A 20,498-nucleotide genomic window follows, 5' to 3' on the forward strand; every position below is an offset into this window, starting at 1 on the left:
CCAGATGGGTGAAAAGAATTCTCGCAATCGAAAACAATTATGAGAGGATGGCATCAAGTTAGAACCATGAATCTTTGGAAGAACGGGTAAGGATTTAAGAGGAACTCTTCTTCAGTCTTCAACTATTGAGAATGATGATGAGAACCACCATGACAATTGATGAGCCACTCCGGAACAATGAAGAATAGAAATGATGAACCAGCGATGACAATGTTTTGAAAGCGGTCTTGGAGAAGGAATATGACTGATGGGTATTCATTCTTGCGTCAAACTTCGAAAGGAAATTTGTGAATAGCTCCGGAAAAATTAGAAGAGTCATGTAAGATTCTGGAAAAGACCTGTGGGTTAGGGCCCACTCAAAAGATACACCGTTGAACGATTGCTTAGGAAGAGATAATGCACCGGTTGATTTGAACGTCTTCAATGAGGTAACAACCTCGAAATAGCTTGGAAGGAAAAAGAATGGAAACTTGAATCTTCTGGGATATCTTCAGCACTCTAGATAACATGAATAGCAAGAGGTGGATGATTAAGAGATGCACCGACATAAGAAAGCACTTGAAACGAGGAAAGGAATATGATCAACACCGAAAGCTTGAATTCGATCCACTGGAGAAGAAAAGAGAATGATGAACTTGAAGCTCCGTTAGTATCTTCCTGAGAATCACCGGATAAGAACATTGACGGAAAAGGAAGGAGAGACTTCCCATCAATAAAAAGGATACTTGGTTAAGAAATCTTAGTCCTTGAAGAAAAAGGGTGGGAGGGTGGGAAAAACAAAGGCAACTTGGGCAGATGGAATGGATACCGTTGAGAAAACTTAGAATTGATCTTGCAGATATTGAAAGGATATGCTTAACTTGAAGAGAAGCACAGCGGTTGGAAAGAATTGAAATGACAATCTCGATGATCGAAAGGATTAGTACTCCCATAGAAATATGAGAACACCGCTTAGGAAAAGGTATAGAATCAACACTTGACATTGAAGCAACTTGAATACCACAACAAAACAAAACAAGGATTTGGCTCGCAGAATAAGCCGGAACAAATACATGTGATAGATATTTACCCAATCCCATATCATGCATCTGTCAGAAAGATATTCTAGGAGCTACTTGAATTCCCACCTATAAACTCCCGAAACTTTCTGGTTATGCAATCTGGTGTTGGGGATACAGGGGAAGCACAATATCTCACCCAAACTAACAATCCCTACATCCAGTTGTATCCATCCGTCAACACATAACCAAGAAAACTTCGGAAATCGTGTACCTCGACCTTCGAAAAAGCATCCGTTATACGAGTTATGGCAATACTCCCGAACTCCTGCCCCAGTACTGGGTGGCGTCGAGGTTATCTCGCCAACAACTTCATAAAAGAGATTTTCGATGTCGGCGAAACTCAGGTATTCCAGAACTGCAACGATAAAATTGTGACGACAACACCTTGGAGCTCAACTCCCCGGGACACTGCCACAACCCCTAAATGACATGAGGCACCAAGAACAATGTTCTCGTCACAAGAATATCGGAACGATCCCAAGATACCCGCGTGATCCTAAAATTATTTTCGTGAAATTTGAGGAGAGGAAAGACAAAACATCTACATCAGGAGGCCTCACCAGAGCGACGATGGGACTGAGGAGTAAAAAGAATCCTACTCTCCGATATATATAATCCTAAGACTCAAAACATTTTTGTTCTAGACGCAACAACGTCAGCGATTCGATCAAGCAGGGGGCTCCTGAGTCGGGGATGGCTCTGATTACCAACTTGTAACACCTACGATGCGGCTATATCTCCCACGTGTCGAGGCACGACTTAGAGGCATAACTGCATGGTGGTTTTGTCGCAAGAAGGGTCATCTTCACACAATCCCATGTAATGAATAAGAATGGGATAAAGAGTTGGCTTACAATCGCCACTTCACACAATACATTAATTAAACGTACATCATTCAGAGTACACACATAGACCGACTACGGTCAAATCCAAATGAAAAGAAGATAACCCCAAATGCTAGATCCCCGATCGTCCCAACTGGGCACCACTACTGATCATCAGGAAATGAGACATAGTAACGACCAAGGTCCTCGTCGAACTCCCATTTGAGTTCGGTAGCATCACCTACACTGGTATCACCGGCACCTGCAACTATTTTGGTAGTATCTGTGAGTCACGAGGACTCAGCAATCTCAAAACCCGCGAAATCAAGACTATTTAAGCGTATGGGTAGGAAAGGGGTAATGGGGTGGAGCTGCAGCAAGCACTAAGCAAATATGGTGGCTAACATACGCAAATAAGAGCAAGAAGAGAAGCAACGCAACGGTCGAGAAGCTAGAAGTGATCCTGAAACTACTTACGTTCATACATAACCCAAACCATGTTCACTTCCCGGACTGCGCCGAAAAGAGACCATCACGGCTACACACGCGGTTGATGCATTTTAATTAAGTCAAGTGACAAGTTCTCTACAACCGAACATTAACAAATTGCCATCTGCCACATAACCGCGGGCACGGCTCTCGAAAGTTTATACCCTGCATGGGTGTCCCAACTTAACCCATCACAAGCTCTCACGATCAACGAAGGATATTCCTTCTCCCAGAAAGATCCGACCAGTCTCGGAATCCCGGTTACAAGACATTTCGACAATGGTAAAACAAGACCAGCAAGACCACCCGACTATGCCGACAAATCCTGATAGGAGCTGCACATATCTCGTTCTCAGGGCACACCGGATGAGCACTCCGTACAACTAAAACCAGCCCTCAAGTTTCCCCGAGGTGGCGCTGCAAAGGACTCTAGTTCGGACCAACACTCAGAGGAGCACTGGCCCGGGGGGGTAAATAAAGATGACCCTCGGGCTCGCGAAAACCCAAGGGAAAGGCTTAGGTGATGCAAATGTAAAACCAAGGTTGGACCTTGCTGGAGGAGTTTTATTCAAAGCGATTTGTCAAGCGGGTCCCATAACCTCAACCACGTAAGGAACGCAAAATCAAGGAACATAACACCGGTATGATGGAAACTAGGGCGGCAAGAGTGGAACAAAACACCAGGAAAAAGGCCGAGCCTTCCACCCTTTACTAAGTATATAGATGCATTAATTAAAATAAGAGATATTGTAATATCCCAACATATCCATGTTCCAACATGGAACCAGCTTCAACTTCACCTGCAACTAGCAACGCTATAAGAAGGGCTGAGCAAAAGCGGTAACTTAGCCAAACAACGGTTTGCTACAAAGGATGGTTAGAGGCTTGGCATGGCAATATGGGAGGCATGATAAACAAGTGGTAGGTAGCGCAACATAGCGATAGAGCGAAGAACTAGCAAAGCAAAGATAGAAGTGATATCGAGGGTAATGGTCATCTTGCCTGCAAAGTTCTCAAAGTTGTCGAAAGCTTGATCCTTGTTAGCGTACTCAACAGGTTCCTCGTTCACGAACTCATCTGCCGGCTCTACCCAAAGCAAGAACACAAGCAATGGAACAACAATCAATCACGGTGTCATGCGCAAGCAACATGATGCAATACATGGCATGGGATGCAAGGTATGATATGCAATGCATATGAGAAATCCGGAAGGGAAAGAATGATCAAGGCATCAACTTGTCAAAACAAGTATGCCGCTAGAAAGATGAGGTGATTTCGGTCGAAATCAATATAAGGATCACCGGAAACGGATGCACGGTTTGCAAATGACAAGCAAAACATGATGCAAAACTGCGCTTAACAGCATCATAGAACTTCGAATGCATCATGAAACTATGCTACAGCACTCCAACATAGCAACAATGCACATGGCAGCGAAGTACACATGAAGCTCTACAAATCATGAACATTGAGGTCCTGCTAGAACTCAATAGATCAAGCCTAAAACAGCATCGCAAAAGTGCAAATGATAACAGATTCACAGAAACAGTGAAAATACTAACATGGCATAAACAGTATCAGGTATCAATGTTTAGAGCTAGAACACAACAAGCTACATGAACATCTCATGGCAAACAAAGACATGGAAAGCTAGAACTAAAGACATAGAACAAAACTCCCTTACTGATCTTTAACCAAATATGCATAAAACATGATGTGGCACCCATGCAAACATGGCAAGTTATATGAACAGTTTCAGACTTAGAAGCAAAACAGAGCATGGCAGGAACAGATTCATGATAGCAACTTTGCAAGCTCAATTCACTCACCACAAGGCATTTCGTGACATCACAAGGTAACCAACAGTAACTATACATATTCAAGAAGCCAAGCATGGCAATAGAAAGTTCATAGGGTGCATGTATCACTAGCAAAACACATGGCAAAACTGAACATCGTGTTAACAATCTGCCAGGAATAATATTTAGCAAAAGTAGAGCATGGTAATGACAATCTAGAGCACTCCAGAATTGCAACCAGAGGCATGGAAAGTAGATCAGAGAAATATCTACAAAACATCATAAAGGAGCATCTCCAGATTATGCATGGATGTGATGGTAGTACCAATCAAACATAGCATCATGATATGACAGATTCAGCCTAACAAAGCGGTAACAGCAAGTACCCTACTTCACGAGCTTCATGCACCCACTACAAGACTCACAAAAATACATGGATTCCCCCTCTGTAAATATGGCATGATGGAGCTTATAAAACATATAGACATCATGACCATAGGATGCACACACAAAATGCAACAAAAATGACAAATCAACAAGTTCTGTTGAGAACCAGCAGCTCACATCATATAGCACTCTTGCAACGATGATAATGGCATCACGAGACGAATATTTTAGTATATTATATGCGCAAAGCAGAGCTTCGGTCATGGAGATATAGCATGTTGAACAGGGCATAAAAATTACAGGGAGCTCGGGACTTAGGTGATTTTTACCCTCTGAAATTCCAGATCTAGGGTTCGGGGCACGCTTCCCGAGGTCGGATCGGACTCGCCGGAGAGATGGCCGGAGTTGGGGTCGCGGTGGCCGGAGTTCGACGGAGGGGAGGCGACCGGATAGGCGGGGCCGGCCGAGGTCGCCGGCGGTGAGCGGAGCCGCGAGCGGCGGCGGTGGTCGTGCGGGCGCGGGGCGGCATGGGCGAGGCGGTGGAGGTGCGCGTCGGCGGCGGAGCAGCAGCGGCGGGCGGTGCTGCGGCATGGCAGGCGGGCGAGGGGCGGCGGCGGACACGCGGGCGCGGGGCGGCGGCGGAGAGAGAGAGGGGAGGCGACGTGGCGGTGGGTGAGGGAGGCGGCGGCGCTAACGTGGCGCGCTCCCATTGGTCGGGGCGACGTGGCTGCTGGACATGTCCGGTGAGGGTGGACATGTCCGACGGCGCGAGGAAGAGGGAGGCTAGGGTTTGCACCGCGATTTTCGGGGGGAGAGGCCTTTATATAAGTAGAGGGAGCTAGGGGTGTCCAAATGAGGTGCGGTTTTCGCCCACACGATCATGATCCAACGACGGAGAGTATGGAGGGGGTTTAGATGGGCTAGTGGGCTATTTTGGAGGGGTATTGGGCTGCAATGAAAGAGAGGCCTTTGCGGTTACCCGGTTAACCGTTGGGCATCAAACGACCTCCAAATGGAACGAAATTTGACAGGCGGTCTACCGGTGATATGCCAAGGCCACTTGAAAAATGTCGGCCCATTCCGAGAATGTTTTTCTCCCGCTCACGAAACGAGATAAGAGGGGTGCAACGGGTGCATGTGGGAGTGTCGGATTGCAAAACGGACAACGAGGAAAAAGATCGGATGCATGAGACGAACATGAATGCAAATGAGATGCACATGATGATATGATATGAAATGCATGACATGAAAAAAATGCAAAACAAAGACAAAACCCAACCATGAAGGGAATATCATATCATAAAGCCGAAAAAAGGCAAGAGTTGGAGTTACAAATATGGAAAGTTACATCCGGGGTGTTACAATATCGGCGCGAGCCATGGACATAGCACTATGGGTGGAATAGAATATGATAATGGAGGTTGTGTGGAGAAGACAAAAAAGGAGAAAGTCTCACATCGACGCGGCTAATCAACGGGCCATGGAGATGCCCATCAATTGATGTAAATGCGAGGAGTAGGGATTGCCATGCAATGGATGCACTAGAGCTATAAATGTATGAAAGCTCAACAAAAGAAACTAAGTGGGTGTGCATCCAACTCGCTTGCTCACGAAGACCTAGGGCATTTTGAGGAAGGCCATCATTGGAATATACAAGCCAAGTTCTATAATGAAAAATTCCCACTAGTATATGAAAGTGACAAAATAAGAGACTCTCTATCATGAAGATCATGGTGCTACTTTGAAGCACAAGTGTGGAAAAAGGATAGTAACATTGTCCCTTCTCTCATTTTCTCTCATTTTTTTTGGTGGGCTTCTTTGGCCTCTCTTTTTTATTTGGGCTTCTTTGGCCTCTTTTTTTATTATTTTCGTCCGGAGTCTCATCCCGATTTATGGGGGAATCATAGTCTCCATCATCATTTCCTCACATGGGACAATGCTCTGATAATGAAGATCATCACACTTTTATTTACTTACAACTCAAGAATTACAACTCGATACTTAGAACAAAATATGACTCTATGTGAATGCATCCGGCGGTGTACCGGGATATGTAATGAATCAAGAGTGACATGTATGAAAAATGAACGGAGGCCTTGCCACAAATACGATGTCAACTACATGATCATGCAAAGCAATATGACAATGATGGAGCGTGTCATAATAAACGGAACGGTGGAAAGTTGCATGGCAATATATCTCGGAATGGCTATGTAAATGCCATAATAGGTAGGTATGGTGGCTGTTTTGAGGAAGATATAAGGAGGCTTATGTGTGATAGAGCGTATCATATCACGGGGTTTGGATGCACCGGCGAAGTTTGCACCAACTCTTGAGGTGAGAAAGGGCAATGCACGGTACCGAAGAGGCTAGCAATGATGGAAGGGTGAGAGTGCGTATAATCCATGGACTCAACATTAGTCATAAAGAACTCACATACTTATTGAAAAAATCTACAAGTCACCAAACCCAAAGCACTACGCGCATGCTCCTAGGGGGATAGATTGGTAGGAAAAGACCATCGCTCGTCCCCGACCGCCACTCATAAGGAAAGCAATCAAAGAACACCTCTTGCTTCAAATTTGTCACACAACGGTTACCATGCATGCATGCTACGGGACTTGCAGACCCCAACACAAGTATTTCTCAATTTCAAAATTACTCAACTATCATGACTCTAATATTACCATCTTTATATCTCAAAACAATTATCAAGTATCCAACTTCTCATGGTATTTAATGCACTCTATATGAAAGTTTTTATTATACCCATCTTGGATGCCTATCATATTAGGACTAATTTTATAGCCAAAGCAAATTACCATGCTGTTCTAAAAGACTCACAAAATAATATAAGTGAAGCATGAGAGATCAATCATTTCTATAAAATAAAGCCACCGCCGTGCTCTAAAAGATATAAGTGAAGCACTAGAGCAAAATTATCTAGCTCAAAAGATATAAGTGAAGCACATAGAGTATTCTAATAAATTCCGATTCATGTGTGTCTCTCCAAAATGTGTGTACAGCAAGGATGATTGTGGTAAACTAAAAAGCAAAGACTTAGATCATACAATATGCTCCAAGCAAAACACATATCATGTGGTGAATAAAAATATAGCCTCAAGTAAAGTTACCGATATACAAAAACGAAAGAGGGGATGCCTTCCGGGGCATCCCCAAGCTCAGGATTTGGTTGTCCTTGAATTTTACCTTGGGGTGCCTTGGGCATCCCCAAGCTTAGGCTCTTTCCTTTCCTTATTCCAAAATCCATCAAATCTTTACCCAAAAACTTGAAAACTTCACAACACAAAACTTAAACAGAAAATCTCATGAGCTCCGTTAGTGTAAGAAAACAAACCACCACTTTAAGGTATTGTAATGAAATCATTCTTTATTTATATTGGTGTTATACCTACTGTATTCCAACTTCTCTATGGTTCATACCCCCCGATACTAGCCATAGATTCATCAAAATAAGCAAACAACACACGAAAAACAGAATCTGTCAAAAACAGAACAGTCTGTAGTAATCTGTATCAAACGAATACTTATGGAACTCCAAAAATTCTGAAATAAATTGGTGGACGTAAGGAATTTATCTATTAATCATCTTCAAAAAGAATCAACCTAAAATCACTTCCAGTAAAAAATGGCAGCTAATATCGTGAGCGCTAAAGTTTCTGTTTTTTACACCAAGATCGCAAAGACTTCACCCTAGTCTTCCCAAAGGTTCTACTTGGCACAAACACTAATTAAAACATAAGACCATATCTAAACAGAGTCTAGATGAATTATTTATTACTAAACAGGAACAAAAAGCAAGGAACAAAAATAAAATTGGGTTGCCTCCCAACAAGCGCTATCGTTTAACGCCCTTAGCTAGGCATAAAGCAAGAATAGATCTAGGTATCGTCATCTTAGGTATGCAATCCATATGTGGCTCTCATAATAGATTCATAAGGTAATTTAATTTTATTTCTAGGAAAGTGTTCCATGCCTTTCCTTAACGGAAATTGGAATCTAATATTTCCTTCTTTCATGTCAATAATTGCACCAATCGTTCTAAGGAAAGGTCTACCAAGAATAATAGGACATGTAGGATTGCAATCTATATCAAGAACAATGAAATATACGGGCACATAATTCCTATTTGCAACAATAAGAACATCATTAATCCTTCCCATAGGTTTCTTAATGGTGGAATCCGCAAGGTGCAAATTTAAAGAACAATCATCAAATTCACGGAAACCTAACACATCACACAATGTTTTGGGAATCGTTGAAACACTAGCACCCAAATCACATAAAGCATAGAATTCATGATCTTTAATATTAATTTTAATAGTAGGTTCCCACTCATCATAAATTTTTCTAGGAATAGAAACTTCTAATTCAAACTTTTCTTCATAGGATTGCATTAAAGCATCAACGATATGTTTAGTAAAAGCTTTATTTTGATCATAAGCATGAGGAGAATTTAACACGGATTGCAACAAGGAAATACAATCTATGAAAGAGCAATTATCATAATTAAATTCCTTGAAGTCCAAAATAGTGGGTTCATTGCTATGTAAAGTTTTGACCTCTTCAATGCCACTTTTATTAATTTTAGCATCAAGATCTAAAAACTCCGAATCATTGGGACACCTTTTAACTAAAGTTGACTCATCTCCAGTCCCATCTTTATCAAGATTTATATTGGAAAACAAAGATTTAATAGGAGACACATCAATCACTTTTAGATCTTCATCATTATTATCATGAAAACTAGAAGAACACGCTCTCACAAAGAATCCTTTTTGCACGCTGTGACAGCATGGTTTTTGCCCTCTTCTCTTTGCGTGGTTTTCAGTTAGTTTGGATTTGAATTTGAAATTTTTGAATCACTTCAGATGGAGTAAAACACTTGGGTACCCCCTTGAATTTCACCCAAGTGACTTATTTCTCTCCCTAAGCCATCATTTCTTCTCTGATCCATCTCAAAATAATATTATGAATATTTTTCTCTAATGAAAAATATTCATTTTCTCTCTAAAACCCTAACTAGCCCCCTTGTGTTCCAAAGCAACCCCAATTTTTCTTGCCCAAAAAAATCTGAGAAAATTCCCAAATATTCTTTGAACCCTAGGGCACCTTCCTGAGCAAAAATATTTCATCACTTTTTGGAATATTTTTGCTACAGAAAATATTTTCTGTTCTGGACAAAAATGGTAGTTTCTACAGCAACTACCATTTTACTTGCTCAATTGTGGCTGAATTTTCTTGTGCATCATCACCTTAGTAGATGATTGCTAACCTCCAAAGCCCAGCCCCCAACTCTCAGTATTTTGACCATAGTAAGCTCTCAAAGTTACTATCCAGAAACTTACCAGGAAGTTGAAATCCATGTTACTGCGCCTGAGCTCAAACCAAAGTGTGGTAACCTCACAATCTACCACGGACTACACGCCAGCCATGAAGTTTAGGCTTAGCTTGGCCTGAGGTCAGAGTTCACGCGGTGACCGCGTTCGTCCAGGCGTGCTGGCATACGGTCGACGTGCTCTGCGTCGCGCCCGTGCCTCTGTTGCTCGCGTGATCGCTTCCCCGCCTGCCAAACCTTGCCAAACTTCACCCCGATCATTGTCCCGACCCTCATAACTCTCTCCTGGCGCTTGCCGACACCGGAGCTCGCCGCAACGAGCATGGGCGCGGTCCGGCCAACCCAAAAGTGCGATGTGCACTGTGTTCGTCGCTACCCCCTCGCTCATGTGCTCGTCTCCACTCGCCCACAGTGCCTGGGTGAGCTGCGTCGCCTTCCCCCTCGCTCACTGGCACCGTTCGTCGTCGGGCACCGTGTCCAGGTGTCCTCCGGCGGAGCTCGAGCCCCTCTCATCGCTCGGCTATAAATAGAGCTCTCCCCAGCCTCCTCGAGCATCATCCACTCCTCACACACACTCCACAAACTCGTAGAAAGCTGCAGCCCGGCCGGGCAGGCCGCAGGCCGCCGTCCCCGAGCTCGAGCTCGCCGGCAATCCCCTCGGGTCGTCTCTGCAGCTCCGACCCCTCCCAGTCTCGGGCCACCCTTCCAGGGCCTCCGCCGTGCCTCGGTGGTTCCGTTCCACCCAGTTGGAGCCCCTGGTGCTGCCTCTAGTCACCGTCGTCTCCAACTCCGGCGACCTCTGCTTTCTGTCGCCACTGGAGGGGCCGTTTCCGACGCCGTCTGACCACCCCTAGCTAACCTACGGGTACGGCAGGTGCGCCTCCGTCTCCTCTTTTCATCCCTCCCTCCATTTCTGGCCAAGGAGCCCTCCTCGCCGGCGTGTGCTCCGGCGGAGCCTCATCGCCCTCTGTTTCCCTCTCCCCCTCCCTCTCACCTGACTAGCAGGGCCCGCTAGTCAGCCACTCTGTACATGCCCGAAGCGGTACAAGTGGTGGCGCCCGCGAGGTTTACGCCTTCGACGTCACCCCCCCCCCCAGTTCTGTTTATTTAAATTCAAAATTCAATTTTATCCAGAGAGCTTCAAACAGCCAAAACTTTTTAACCATAAGTCCAAATGAATTGATTCTTTTTGCATTGTGTTCTCTATGCAGAAATCTAGCAGCACACCAAAAATGAGATTTTTCTCTGCTATCTAGATTTTTGGGGGAATTTCAGAAGGGTTCTTGATGTTTTCTTTTTGTGTTTATAATGTTTTCAGAAAGTGAAGCTTGTCTTGAGGATCACCAGGAGGATTGTGAACCTCATCTGCACTAAGGCAAGCCACAGCAACATTTTCATGGTGCCATTACAATATTTGTGATTTTTCAACCTGAATTAATGGTTTAATCCATGCATTTAAATCACTAGAATAATATTTATATTCCGTCGGTTGCTTGTTTGAGTTGATATGCTTAGTTTACAGAAGTTTGAAGCTAATTTAGTTGGTTAAGTAACTAGAAGTAATATTTGTTATGAAGAAGGAATATGGTTATGGATATAAGTAATTATTATTTTTAGTTATTTTCTTAAATGAGATAAATGATAAATTTGCTACGTAAAGATTATGTTTAAAAGTGATGATAAATCATAACCAGAGAGGTGTTATGAGCTGTTGATGTCTATGCTTAGTGTGGATATGGTTGACCCAGTTATTTCCGTTGATATATGCTGCATATGTTTGTGATGCATTTTCATGGCATATCATGACACAGGTTACTTTCACCTTAAGTTGAACCTGATAATAACTCAACTTGAACATGTCGTTGATCGGGTCATGGTGCCACTGAATTGAGTTTTCCCAGTGCAACCACATTTGCCTTTATGGGAAGGCCTTTATTCGGTCCGTTGTCATGCCTTTGGTCGGTGCCTCCAACGAGGGAAGGTTATGGGCGTGCGGTACCCTAGCCCGGTAAGCAGACATAACCTTGTGTGCCCGTTGTTGTTGTTATGGTACCTTGTCCCCGTTTGGTACCGTTTATGTTTTGCCACGACGGTGGCCGTTGGTGTCTTTGGTAGACACGGGGACACCCAGGACTAGCCCAGTGGGGAGTGAGTCGGAGTGGCCGGGAGAGTGTCATGGCAATGGAGGGGTTTCTTCGGAACGTCGTTGGTCCACCCGAATGGGAGTGCGAGGCCATGGGTTCCGTGGTGTGGGTACAGTGCGCTACCTCTGCAGAGTGTATCAAATCTATCGATAGCCCAGTCCACGGTTACGGACACGCTCGAAAGTAGGTCACACCAAGGGTCAACGTTTAATTAATTTTGCACACTAAGATATGAACTTGGCACCGTTGAGAAGATGATGTTTGGGAAAACATCGTGTTGATGGAGACCAAGTTGTTGGTCCGTTTGTGATCTCGGTAAGATCACCGTTTGGTTACGAGGTAACCCGAACAAAGACCACGAGGTTGGTCCGTTTGTGATCTGAGAGCGATCACCGTTTGGTAAGCAAGTTCGAGGGACTTATATCACAAGATCATGATCACTGCATGTATGATATGATGTTGCATTAGTAAAGCAATTGGTTAAATATCATGATATTGTTTGTCATTATGTTTATGTTTGTTGTGAGCTTGCAAGTACATTCAATGTACTGACCTGGCATGTCATGCCAGCTTTCAGGAAAGTCTCGTTGGAAGGGAGTTCTGTCCGAGTCTAGCTCATGTCCACATCGGTGTCCCTGTGCTATGGAGTTCCGCTACGACGTCGTTCCGCTGCCGCGTAGTTGTTATGATCGAGGCCCCCTTTATGTTCACTAAATAATGTACATGTTGTTCAGCCGCACCGTGTGTGCCGCTTGGCCTCACCACCTGTTGTAATATGAACTATGATCCGCTAGCATCAATAAAGCGGTTGTTTTCTGTATCAAGATGTTATGTGTTGCCAGAAGACATGGTGGGCTGGCAATGCATGGTAAACCGGTTGCTCTGAGTCGGGGTGCCACACACGCATCCTAGCGGTTCTTTTTTTGCACTCATCAATGGAAATTCTCATGGCTTTGAGAGACTCATTGATATCATGCTTAGGTGGAATAGATCTAAGTTTCAAAGAATCAACATCAAGAGAAATTCTATCCACGTTCCTAGCCAACTCATTAATCTTAGGCAATTTTTTTTAAGAAAAACGTTGAAATTCTTTTGCGAATTCATAAATTCTTTAACACTAGTCTCAAAATCAGAGGGCATCTTATTAAAATTTCCATAAGAGTTGTTGTAGGAATTACCATAATTATTAGAGGAATTACTAGGGAACGGCCTAGAATTAAAGTTTCCTCTCTATGCGTTATTACCAAAGTTGTTCCTACCAACAAAATTCACATCCAAAGATTCATTATTATTCTCAATCAATGTGGACAAAGGCATATCATTAGGATCAGAAGACACACTCTTATTAGCAAACAATTTCATAAGTTCATCCATCTTTCCACTCAAAACATTAATCTCTTCTATCGCATGAACCTTTTTACTAGTGGATCTTTCGGTATGCCATTGAGAATAATTAACCATCATATTATCTAGGAGTTTAGTAGCTTCTCCTAAAGTGATTTCCATAAAAGTGCCTCCCGCAGCCGAATCTAAAAGATTTCTAGAAGCAAAATTCAATCCGGCATAAATTTTTTGTATAATCATCCATAAATTCAAACCATGTGTAGGGCAATTACGTATCATTAATTTCATCCTCTCCCAAGCTTCTGCAACATGCTCATGATCAAGTTCCTTAAAATTCATAATATCATTTCTAAGAGAGATGATCTTAGCGGGAGGAAAATACTTAGAGATAAAAGCACCTTTGCACTTATTCCATGAATAAATACTATTTTTAGGCAAAGAAGAGAACCAAGTTTTAGCACGATCTCTAAGCGAAAGCGGAAATAGCTTCAATTTAACAATTTCATTATCCACATCTTTCTTCTTTTGCATATCGCACAAATCAACAAAGTTGTTTAGATGGGTAGCGGCATCTTCACTAGGAAGGCCAGAAAATTGATCTTTCATGACAAGATCCAACAAAGCAGCATCAATTTCACAAGATTCAGCATCGGTAATAGGAGCAATCGGAGTACTAATAAAATCATTGTTGTTGGTATTGGAAAAGTCGCATAATTTAGTATTATCTTGAGCCATCGTGACAAACAATCAATCCAACACACAAGCACACAAGAAGCAAGCGAAAAGAGACGAACGAAAAAGGGCGGATAAAACGGCAAAGGTGAAGTGGGGGAGAGGAAAACGAGAGGCAAATGGCAAATACTGTAATGCGAGGGAGAAGAGTTTGTGATGGGTACTTGGTATGTCTTGACTTGAGCGTAGATCTCCCCGGCAACGGTGCCAGAAATCCTTCTTGCTACCTCTTGAGCATGTGTTGGTTTTCCCTTGAAGAGGAAAGGGTGATGCAGCAAAGTAGCGTAAGTATTTCCCTTAGTTTTTGAGAACCAAGGTATCAATCCAGTAGGAGACTACACGCAAATCGCCTAGTACCTGCACGAACAATCAAGAACCTCGCAACCAACAAGATAAAGGGGTTGTCAATCCCTTCACGGCCACTTGCAAAAGTGAGATCTGATAAACATAATAAGATAAATATTTTTGGTATTTTTGTTGTATAGATTGGAAAGTAAAATAAACGGCGACAGAAATTGGCAAGTTGACGGGAAACTAATAAGATGTAAAATCGACCCGGGGGCCATAGGTTTCACTAGTGGCTTCTCTCATGATAGCATATATTACGGTGGGTGAACAAATTACTGTCGAGCAATTGATAGAAAAGCGCATAGTTATGAGAATATCTAGGCATGATCATGAACATAGGCATCACATCCGTGTCAAGTAGACCGAAACGATTCTGCATCTACTACTATTACTCCACACATCGACCACTATCCATCATGCATCTAGAGTATTAAGTTCATAAGAACAGAGTAACGCATTAGGCAAGATGACATGATGTAGAGGGATAAACTCAAGAAATATGATATAAACCCCATCTTTTTATACTCGATGGCAACAATACAATACGTGCCTTGCTGCCCCTCCTGTCACTGGGAAAGGACACCCCAAGATTGAACCCAAAGCTAAGCACTTCTCCCATTGCAAGAAAGATCAATCTAGTAGGCCAAACAAAACAGATAATTCGAAGAGACTTGCAAAGATATCAAACCATGCATATAAGAATTCAGAGAAGAATCAAATATTGTTCATATATAATCTTGATCATAAACCCACAATTCATCGGATCTCGGCAAACACACCGCAAAAAGTATTACATCGAATAGATCTCTAAGAACATCGAGGAGAAATTTGTATTGAGAACCAAAGAGAGAGAAGAAGCCATGTAGCTAATAACTACGGACCCGAAGGTCTGTGGTAAACTACTCACACATCATCGGAGAGGCTATGGTGTTGATGTAGAAGCCCTCCGTGATCGAATCCCCCTCCGGCAGATCACCGGAAAAGGCCCCAAGATGGGATCTCACGGGTACAGAAGGTTGCGGCGGTGGAATACTGGCTGCGTGGCTCCCCTGGATGTTTTCAGGGTATAAGAGTATATACAGGCGAAAGAAGTAGGTCGGTGGAGCTACGAGGGGCCCACGAGGGTGGGGGCGAGCCTACCCCCCTGGGCGTGCCCTCCTGCCTCGTGGCCACCTCGTCGCGTCTCTGACTTCCAATCCAAGTCTCCTGGATTGCGTTTGGTCCAAGAAAGATCCTCGCGAAGGTTTCGTTCCGTTTGGATTCCGTTTGATATACCTTTTCTGCGAAACACTGAAATAGGCAAAAAACAGCAACCGACACTAGGCCTCCGGTTAATAGGTTAGTCCCAAAAATAATATAAAAGAGCATATTAAATCCCATTAAACATCCAAAACAGATAATATAATAGCATGGAACGATCAAAAATTATAGATACGTTGGAGACGTATCATACCCCTGGGAGGTTGCCCTATAAAACCCCCCAGGAGCCCTCATGCATACGGGCGAGCACAGAGAGACTGATCAGTAGAACACACTCACACGCACACCCAAGGAGAGGGAGCAGCCTAAGCCTTGGCCCGCTTCCCTTCTTCCTCCATACAGCTCTAGGAGCAACTATGTACTGTTACATATAAACCACACTCGGCAAGACTAGGGGTGTTATCTCTCCGGAGAGCCCCGAACCTGGGTATGTCTTGCGTCCCGCGCTCGCTCATGTCGACCTCGCCTCTGGAGCCCACCAGTGCCCTCGAGCCTCCTCCTCTCTTTAGCCATCCCTTGGCATCTGCTGTGCGCCCACCACGATAGTTGGCGCCCACCGTGGGGCAGCTCGAGGTCCTGGCCGGAAGCATGTTCCAGACGGGGCTCCCCTCCGACTCCGATGAGCTCGTCACGCTGGCAGACGACGTCATCGACGCGGTCGCCGCTTCCTTCGCCACACTGCGCATCTCCGACACGCCCGCGGCCGATCAGTACCCCAGCGAGGTACTTGATTTCTCCGACTCCCCCCTCTCCCTCGGCGGCAGCGCTCCCGCCGTAGGAACGGACCTCTGTGTGGAGGGTTTTCATCACCGACACCGGCGCCTCTTTCTCGTCCAGCACGGCGAGGAAGGCCGCCGAAGCAAGGGCCGCAGCGGATCGGGCCGGCTCGCCCAACCCGCTGCGCGCTATGATGCAGAGCCTTCGCATCCCCAACGCCACCGACGTCGCCGCCTCCAACATCGCCGAGGCGCGGACTCGGCTTAAGGAGGACCGCTAGCGCCTGCTGGACCTGACCGAGACGCTCGTCGCCATGCAGCGACGCCTGGAATCCGCTCAGCCGGAGCGCAACACCGCCTACGGCTTCACACCCCCCGCGGCCAAGCCAAGCCGGGTCGCCGACGTGCGAGCCCAGGGAGGCGTGATCGGTCGCACCTTCGGCGCCATCCCGCCCATCTACGAGACTCCCGTGAAGAACATGCGCGCCGCCTAGGCGGCCGCGGTCGGCCTGGATCAACTCGCGGGCGAGGAGCTGAAGGATCGCCTCAAGCGGGTGAACGACCTCCTCGACACGGCCAACGCGCAGAAGGATCGCCTCAACCAACTCGCCAAGCCGGCGGGATCCGGCTCCGCCCGTGTCGACGGACCCGGCGACCACCAGAACACGGCGTCTTCGTCGCCCGGCGAGGCGCACTCTGGCCGCACCTGGACCCGGCGCAACCCCGCCCCGACGACTGCTAGCGGCTTGGGTGACGAGCTGGCATTGGAGGACCGACGCCGGCTCGACCCTCCACTCCAACCCGGCCGACGTCCGGCTTCGGTCGACCCGGCCCCCCGCGGTGCGGTCGCCAGCCGGCTGGTCCCGCGCGCCATCGACGACGCCGACGCCCGCCACCGCCTCGACCAATTCGCCGTTTCCCAGGAGCTGGAGGAAAGCGGCCCCGTTAGGCCGGCGTGCTTCGGTCCGCGCATCCGGGACGAGCCCTTTACCAAAGGGTTCACGCTTCCCCACGACACCCCCAAGTACAACGACACCGTGAAGCCGGAGGACCGGCTCACCGACTACACCACCGCCATCGGCATCGCCGGCGGCAACCACCTTCTCACCGTACGCTACGCGCCGCTCATGCTCCAGGGGTCGGCCCGCACGTGGTTGAACAGCCTGCCGGTGGGCAGCATCAACACGTGGGTCGACTTCGAGCAAGCCTTCGTACGCAACTTCACCGGGACCTACCGGCGACCCGGCTGTCCCAGCCAGCTCGGCATGTGCCTGCAGGGGCCGGCGGAAACCGGCCGCAAGTACCTCGCACGCTGGACCGAGCTCCGGAACGGCTGCGAGGGCGTCCACGAAGTCCAAGCAATCCAATACTTCGTCAACGGGTGCCGAGATGGCACCCTCCTCAAGCACAAGCTTTTACGCTCCGATCCGGCCACCATGGCCGCCCTCATGGTGATGGCGGACAAGTACGCCAACGCTGACTCCTCCATGAAGATCCAGGTGGCGCTGGATGAAGCCGGCAAGGCGAAGCCGGTTCCCCCTGCGAAGCCGGTCGGCGAAGAAAGCCGGCAGCAGCACAACCAGCAAAACAACAAGCGCAAGGCCGACCAGCTGGCCCACCGCTACGACAATCGGCTCGTCATGACCGCCGAGCAGGCACCCGCGAGTGACCCGGCAGACAAATGCCGATAGACCGGGAAGACGCCGTGGCAGCCCGCCATGAGTTTCGAGGAGATGCTCGACGCTCCCTCAAGCACCACAATGGCGCAAAGTCGTCCACGCACATGCTTCGGCAGTGCGCCATCACCAAGCGCCTCATGAGAGGCGACATCCCGCCTCCCCCCTCCACGGCTCCGGGAGCGGGGCAGCCGCCTCCGCCTCCTCCGCCGCCCCCGGCCGGCGGCGCGATGCGCGACAATGTCTACCCCGCCCAGAACGCGACTTACGTTGTCTTCACCAGCCTCGGCGACGACAAGTGCAGCGAGCGCCTACTTCGGCAGCAGGTGAACACCGTCATCCTGGCCAAGCCGGAGTACATTCACTGGTCGGAGCACCCGGTCACGTGGACCCGGGAAGACCACCCAGCTGTCATGCCGAACCCGGGTGGCTACGCCCTCGTCCTCAACCCCACCATCATCACACCTCGGCGCATGTGCAAGTTCTCCCGAGTCCTCATCGATGGCGGTAGCAGCATCAACATCCTCTACCGCGACACCATGACCAAGCTCGGCCTCGAGGCCAAAGACCTGGAACTGACCCAGACGATCTTCCATGGCATCATTCCCGGCCTCTCCTGCTCTCCGATCGGCCAGATCTGGCTCGACGTCCTGTTCGGTGACAGCAATGACTTCCGACGCGAGCCGCTCTGGTTTGAGGTGGTGGACCTGTCCAGCGCGTACCATGCGATGCTGGGCCGGCCCGCGCTCGCCAAGTTCATGGCAGTCCCCCACTACGCTTACCTGAAGATGAAGCTGTCGGGTCCGAAGGGCCTCATCACCATCACCGGCGACTACCGCAAGTCCCTGGAGTGCGCCCGAGACAGCGCCAAGCTGTCCGAGTCGCTGGTCATAGCCGAGGAGCGGCGCCAGCTCGACCGGATTGTCGCCCTGGCCAACGAGACATCGGCCGCACCGGTTCCGGCCGCGGAGCCGGCCGAGGAGTCCTCGTTCGAGGCGGCATGACGAATTTGCTGGTGGCAGTGGACAAGTTCACCAAACGGATCGAAGCAAGGCCAATCAAGAATCTGGACGGACCAACGGCCATCTAGTTCGTCAAAGACATCGCGGTACGCTACGGCATGCCAAACAGCATCATCACAGACAACGACACCCAATTTTGCCAAGGGCGCGCTCGCGCAATACTGCTCCGTCTCCAGCATCCGCCTCGACTTGGTGTCTGTTGCACACCCGCAGTCCAACGGCCAGGTCGAGCGGGCCAACGGCCTCATCCTATCCGCCATCAATTCGCGGCTCATCGAGCCACTCGTCCACTCACCCGGCAGCTGGCTCGACGAGTTGCCGGCCATCCTCTGGAGCCTCCACACCACGGCAAACCGGTCGACCGGGTTCACCCCGTTCTTCCTCGTCTATGAAGCCGAAGCCATCATCCCGACCGATGTCGAGTTCGACTCGCCGTGCGTCGCGATGTACAGTAAAGCCGAAGCCAAAGAAGCCCGCGAAGACGGCGCTGACCTACTCGAAGAAGCACGCCTCTTGGCGCTCAGCCGGTCAACCATTTACCAGCAAGGCCTGAGGCACTACCACAGCAAGTAGATCAAGCCCCTCGCATTCTGAGAGGGAGACCTCATCCTCTGACTCGTCCAGTAGCAAGCTTGCCAACACAAGTTGTCCTCCCCGTGGGAAGGCCCCTTCATCGTCAGCAAGGCCTTGTGTGACCGCAACTACCTCATCGACGCCCGCAAGTCAAACAAGCGCAAGAGAGACACCGCCGGCGAAGAAACAACCCAGCCATGGAATGCAGAACTCTTCTGCCCGTTTTACAGTTAGCTATGTGCACGTATGTATCGCTGCCTTTTGTAATCATATGAAAACTATGGAGTCCCCGAACGACGCTCGGGGGCTGCCCTTTTCGACCAAGCTTTGTGTCTCGTGCATTATGCATTACTTTTCTCCCGAACCAACCCCACCAACGGTTCGACTCGCTCGACCCGGGGGCTCGGGGACTGGCCGGCTTGGTCACCACCTGCCGCCTTCGTTAGTAATGCCCGACGCGTCGAGGTCGCCGCGGCCCTCTACTTCGCCTTAGGCCACAGAACCGGCTTCGGCTGTCGGCTGGCAAGCACAACGGGCCAAAGCACCGGCGCGCCATGAATACTAAGTCAAGGCCGCCAGGTTACCCAACCCGGCCCCGCCACTTTTAAATTGCAGCACGACCGGCTGCTCGCCAACCGGCTTCGCCGGATTGCTGCCAGCCGTCCTAGTGGGTGTTTCGCTCGCGCTCAACGTTTCGAAAGCCTAAGTACCGCACGCTCCTCTCAAGGGCCGAACTTCTTGTCACGGACCGGAGCCTCGGCCGT

The sequence above is a fragment of the Triticum aestivum genome, chromosome 2D (assembly GCF_018294505.1).
Source record: "Triticum aestivum cultivar Chinese Spring chromosome 2D, IWGSC CS RefSeq v2.1, whole genome shotgun sequence".
In the NCBI taxonomy this organism is placed as follows: Eukaryota; Viridiplantae; Streptophyta; class Magnoliopsida; order Poales; family Poaceae; genus Triticum; species Triticum aestivum.